The sequence below is a fragment of the Cnephaeus nilssonii genome (assembly GCF_951640355.1).
Source record: "Cnephaeus nilssonii genome assembly, chromosome: 4".
Lineage (NCBI taxonomy): Eukaryota > Metazoa > Chordata > Mammalia > Chiroptera > Vespertilionidae > Cnephaeus > Cnephaeus nilssonii.
The window spans coordinates 46,341,238-46,348,218 of NC_137075.1; positions in this window are offsets into that span (position 1 = coordinate 46,341,238).

Genomic DNA, 6,981 nt, shown 5'->3' on the forward strand with positions numbered 1-6,981 from the left:
TTTTCATGTACTTATTGGCCATTTGTATATCTTCTCTTATTAAAATCTATTCAAATCGTCCACATTATAATTATGTTCTCTTATTTTATTGGTTTGTAGGATATTTTAAAAATATATATTCTGAATCAAGTTATTTGTCAGATTTGTCATTTTGATTTAATTTTATTTTATACTTATGTAAGACATGTATATGATTCCAAAGTCAAATTTACAAAATATGTTCCAAAAAGTCCACATTCCATCCCTGGCTACCTTACAATTTGTTTTTTCTCTCTTCCTAGAGGTAACTTCTTTTCTTTTTAAGTTTTTGGTTTATTGTTGGGGTCATTATTTACTCTCTCTCTCTCTCATTCTTCATTTGATGAAACAGGAAACCAGGTTGGCTCTCCCTGTAAAATACAGTATGCCTAGAATCACCCTGATTCTCGTCGTCTCCACTGACATCACTCTGGTCTGAGTTACATTACTGCTCACCCAGATTACTGCAAATTCCCTGACTGGCTTTCCACTTTAATCCTACAACTTCTACACTCTATCCTCAACATGGCAGCCAAAGTGATCCTGTAAAATCTAAGTCAAATCATATTGCTCTCTGTTCAAAAGCCTGCATATGTTTCCCATTTCACTCAGAGTAAAAACCAAAGTCGTAATGATGCCCACAAGGTCCTACGTGATCTGAACCCTATTATTTCTCTGATCTCATCTCCTATTCCTCTTTGTCTCACTCCTTTGCTCCAGGCACAATGGGTTCCAACTATTCCTTGAATGTACCAGGCATACTGCTACCTTCAGGACTTTGTACTGGCTATCCTCTCTGCCTATAAAACTACTCTCAGATATCCAAATGGCTAACTCTCTTACTTCCTTCAAGTCAGCTGAAGTCAGCTCAAGTCTCATTTTCTCAATAAGGCCCTGACCAGCTCATTTAAAATTGCAACCTGTCCTATTCCTTCACTATTCTCCCCATTATCACACCTTCCACCAGCATTCTCAACCACCCTTATCCGTTTTGTTTTTTGTTGTTGTGTTTTTTTTTTGCTACTAAGCACTAATCACTTTTTGACATGTTATATAATTTATCTATTTATTATTTATTATCTTGTTTGTTCCATTTGCTGATACACAGTAAGTGCTCCAGAAATGTTAAATAAATGATTAAATAAATGAATTCTAGGCATTGTTCTAAGCATATTTAAGAGACTGCCCCCTTAATTCTCAAAATAATACTATAAAGTGCTATTATTATAATTTTACAGATGCGGAAACTAAACATAGAAAGGATAAGCATGCCGAAACCGGTTTGGCTCAGTGGATAGAGCGTCTGTCTGCGGACTGAAGGGTCCCAGGTTCGATTCCGGTCAAGGGCATGTACATTGGTTGCGGGCACATCCCCGGTGGGGGGTGTGCAGGAGGCAGCTGGTCGATGTTTCTCTCTCATCGATATTTCTAGCTCTCTGTCCCTCTCCCTTCCTCTCTGTATAAAATCAATAAAATATATTAAAAAAAAAAAAGAAAGGATAAGCAACTTGTCCAAGTTCACACAGTTGGCGAGTGGGGAAGTCAGTTTCAGAGTAGCAACTGTGTTTGAGTTAGTTCATACTCCTTAAATCCTTTGTGGAATGAGATGGAACCTTATTCCATAAATAAAGTCATAAAGGTAAAGGTAAATAAATTCCTAGATGAGAATTAAGGGGAATATAGCATTCAAAGAAAAAGAAAGGACAGAAAATACAAGAATGAGGAAAAGGCCATTGGCTCAGATTGAATAAAATAGTTAATGCAGCCCAGCTGGTATGGCTCAGTGGTTGAGCTCAACCCATGAACCAGGAGGTCACAATTTGATTTCTGGTCAGAACATGTGCCTGAGTTGTGGACTCATCCCCAGTAGGGGGTGTGCAGGAGGCAATTTATGGATGATTCTCTCTTATCATTGATGTTTCTATCTCTCCTTCCTTTCTCTCTCTGAAATCAATAAAAACATTTTAAAAAAGAAGAAGAAGAGTTAAAGGCCCTAGCCGATTAGAGTGTCAGCCTGTGGACTGAAGGGTCCCAGGTTTGATTCTGGACAAGGGCCTGTACCGTGGTTGCAGGTTTGATCCCTGGCCCTGGTACCAGGCTCATGTGGGAGGCAACCAATGTATACGTCTTTCTCACATCCATGTTTCTGACTCTCCCTTCCACTCTCTAAAAATCAATGGAAAAATATCCTCTGGTGAGGATTAACAACAACAAAAAAGAGTTAAGGTATTTGCAGGAGGTAATGTTATAAAGGTTCTGAAGAATCTTCAAAAAAGAACTGATGAGAAGGAAGAGAAAAAGTATTTGTGATTTAGTGATATTGTAAAGGGAACATTCATAAAGTGATGTTTCATCAACCTAAACATTCCTTGAAGGAAAGTAACTTTATTCTATGAATACCTTGAAAAAATGGAAAGTTTAATTCACACACAGACATGGCCTCAAAACTAAGGTATACACTTAGATTTAGATTCTCTTTACCACCATGATCTTCCCAATAAGAAAATCCTTAGTGATCCCTGCACTAAGAGGTAGCTTTGTTCAGAATAAAGAAAAAGATGGAATCAGAGGCCACAGCTAAACACTAACTTCCATCTCACAGGGAAATGGAATGGGTAAGGGAAAGTGGTATCCAGAAATGTTTCTTTTTCACTTTTAGAAATCACTTTCTTAAAAAGAAGAATGAGGAAGGAGGAAGGATAAAAGGGAAATTTCTTTTTCTCTATTTATTGAGGGGAGGAGGGAGGGAGGGAGGGAAATAGAGGGGGGAAGGAAGGGAAGGAAGGAGAGAGAAACATCAATTTGTTGTTCCACTTATTTATGCATTCATTGGTTGATCCTTGTATGTGTCCTAACCTGAGACTGACCCTCAACCTTGGCACATCAGGACAACGCTCCAACCAACGAAGCTATCCAGCCAGAGCAAGGGAAATTTCTTTATTGTCCTTTGCAATGCTCTAGGGGGGCGGGGAGAGGGGGTGTAAATCCAGTGCCTTTGCTCTTCCCATTACTTAATGTGAACAAATAATAATTAGGAAAATTATCCAACAAATATTCCTCCTCTGTGTGCCAGACATAGTTATAAATGCAGACTTCTCCCCCATCTCAATCTTTTTAGAGAGTATTTTACTGCCTTTTTAGAAGTTACTTTACTCAGTGCCTTTGCAGATAAAAACCAGCTGTTCCTGCTAAGAGGTGACCTTATGGCTGCTGGTATACATTATGATCATAGTATTTTGCCCAAAAGCCAAGGATAGCCTCTGACACAGCAATCCTGTAATCCAACACTCCTCTTTCTGTATAAAGAATGCTTTATAGGCAGAACTGAGTACAGGGTGGGAATCTGAGCTGCATACAGCTCTTTTGGATATTTTATTTGATAAGACCATGCAATCCAGCAGAGCAGGCTGGAATTCTACCAAAGGAACTCAGATCCCCCAAAAAAACTAATGACATTCATGGGTCTAGAAGTAAGGGAGGAGCCAATATCTTTTCTTTATGAATTTTCAGAGCTGGCCTAAGTCGTATGAAGACCCTCAACATTGAAAGGATTATGTTGCCCTCCACTCCCCCCCACACATAATTCCAAGATGAGTGTAATTAACTTCAGTAAAGTTCTGATTTTTCTCATGAGGACAACTTCAGTAATTTAATTTAAATGCAAATATGAAATTATTTCCAGAAAAAATTTAGAGATGCCCCTCATACTTTGATATATAGCATATTAGTTTCACGTGTACAACATAGCAATTCCACCTTTGTAAACACAACAAAGTGATCACCACAATACATCTGGTTACCATCCATCACTATACAATTGACTCTCTTCATCCATTTCGCCTCCCCTACCTCCTATCCTTCTGATAATCACAAATCTATTCTCTGAATCTATGAGTTTGTTTTGTTCATTTGTTTTTTAGATTCCACGTATAAATGAAATCATATATTTTTCTCTGATTTGTTTTACTTAGCATAATACCCTCTAGTTCCATTCATGTTGTCACAAATGGTAAGATTTCATTTTTTATTACTGAGTAATATTCCATTGTACATAGTATATACCACATCTTCTTTATCCATTCACCTATGGATGGACTCTTAGGTTGTTTCCATATCTTAGCTATTGTAAATAATGCTGCAATGAAACCGACAGTGCACATATCTTTTCAAATTAGTATTTTCATTTTCTTTGGGTAAATATCCAGAAGTGGAATAACTGGATCATTCAGTAGTTCTATTTTTAATTTTTTGAGGACCCTCCATACCATTTCCTATAGTGGCTACATTCCCACCAACAGTGTACCAGGGTTCTCTTTTCCTCTTTTCTCCACATCCACTTGTTATTCCCCCTCCTACTTTGTTAAGATGTGCATAATTTACCTACTGGGTAATTTATCACTATACTATAGGCCCAGTGCATGAAATTTGTGCACGGCGGGGGGGGGGGGGGGTCCCCTCAGCCCAGCCTGCACCCTCTCCAATCCGGGACCCCTCGGGGGATGTCCGACTCCTGGTTTAGGCCTAAACTGGCAGTCGGACATCCCTCACACAATCCTGGACCTCTGGCTCCTAATCACTCACCTGCCTGCCTGCCTGGTCATCCCTCACTGCCTCTGTGTGCCTGCCTGATGGCCCCTCACTGCCCCCCCCCCCCCGGCCTGATCGCCCCACAAAGCCTGCTTGTTCAGTTGTTTGGTCATCCCTCACTAATTCCCCTGCCGGCCTGGTCGCCCCACGCAGCCTGCTTGTTCAGTAGTTTGGTTGTCCCTCACTAACCCCACTGCTGGCCTGGTCATAGACAGCCATCTTGTGAGGGTGTGAGAGTCAATTTGCATATTACCTCTTTATTATATAGTATATTATGAACTGATGAAGGTCTGGGGGCTGAGACTCACCTAACTAGTTTAAACTTAGCCAAGGCTACCATTACCTTTCATGTGAGACTTATACTACCTTCTGCCTTGTGCCCACTCCATTGCACGCCCAAGAAACCAGCCTATAATATTGCCTTCCTGTGCATGTCCTCTAACCTCTTTTAGTGGTGGATCCTTAGAGGCTCCTTCCACAATTCAAGGATTCTTTATCACAAATAGTTTGAAAAGTATTGGTGGTAACCACTATATCTGCCAACGCTGCATGGCAAGAGTATGGAAAAAACTAGAATAGGAGAATTCCCCCCAAAATCATAACTGAACAGTCCAGGAGTCAACAGTTAAAATCAAACACTACAGTGGACTCTATACTACATACTACTGCATGTGCCTCACAGTAATGCATATCACATGTTCCGAGTAGTCCCCTCGGGTAGGCCCTTGAATGATGTCAAGGCTCCTGCCACAGCACGCTATTCCTAAACACAAAAATAAGTTTTCATATACTTTGTAATTCATATATAAATATATTTCTTTATACACATGCGCATCAGTGTTTTCTGTCTTCAGTTGTAAAATTCTGGAGCATAGATGCTAACACTCCATAGTTTTCTAGAACATTTTATTCAGTGCTTTGTGCCATTTGACACTTGAAAATATTTTCTTTTTTTAAAAATATTTTTATTGATTTCAGAGAGGGAGAGGGAGAGATAGAAACATCAATGATGATAAAGAGTCGATGGGCTGCCTCCTGTATGCCCCACACTGGGGATCAAGCCTGCAACCTGGGCATGTACCCTTGACTGGACTCGAACTCAGGACCCTTCAGTCTGCAGACCGACACTCTATCCTCCGAGCCAAACCAGCTAGGGCTGAAAATATTTTCTGATATTATGATGATACTGGCATCATCACCCAATGGCTGGGATGCTGTTAAACCAGGAAAGAGTGGGGGTAATTAAGAGATACCTGTAGCCAATCTTTCTATGACATTGTCTGCCTTTGGCAAAAGAGCCTGGTGAATACTCATTCAGTATGTATATGCAATATTAGTACCATCAGGGTCTGAATTTGCAGCTCTAATTAAAACCCAATTCTAGCAGGGCCTGAGATCGTAGGCCTGCATTTCTGCCCCTACCATCAGATCGGTGCATGGTCCTTCCCTATACCATTCAGATCTATTGTCTAACCTGTCAGACTTGATGAGAGCAGAGCTTGTAGTTAACTGCTGCTGACCCTTATACTGAGGCCGGGTACTAGCTAAAGGCCTCATCTCTACAGTTGCTATGGAAACTGTCCTCTTCCTCTCCTGACACTCTTTTCGGATTGGAATTTTCAAATGGTGTAGCAGAACATTGTCTTATGTGTCATATAGGGCGAGGCAACACCACTATCTGATGTTCTACCAATACTTTCTTTTAAAATAAAAGATTTTAAGAAATTGATTTTTAGAGATAGAGGAAGAGAGAGAGAGAGAGAGAGAGAGAGAGAGAGAGAGAGAGAGAGAAAGAGAGAGAAACATCAATGTGAGAGGGAAACATCAACGGAGCCTGCAATCCCGGCATGTACCCTGACAGGGAATCCAACCTTTCAGTACACTGAGTAATGCCTGACCAACTGAGCCACACCGGCCAGGGTTCTGCCAGTCCTATTTCTCCCTCCCTGACACACACAAAAAAAAAGGATTTTCAAGGCCATCTCCCATTTCTTTCTGAGATATAATTGAGATACAATATTATATTAGTTTCAGGTAGGGTCATGTCTACATCGATTGCAGAATGTTCTATTTTGCTCCGTGCTCCATGCTAGGGAACAGGATTGCTGTGAGGTATTTACCATGCAGACACTGTCCAATCCTCCTCAGGGCCTCCAGGGAGGCAGTGGATCATGATGCGCTCGTAGGCAGCCTTGCTGGATCAGGTCATGTGCTGCTTTCTACCCAGTACCATCTCCCAAATGGGACCCCAAAAATGCTGCTGGAGTGCTAGGGTGAAAGACAGGCTCTCTGTCGGACACATACAGGTACCGAATAGTTCACTGTCTGTACACGTTTACTGTTTGTAAAAAGCTGGAGCGCAGAGCCGGTGGTGGA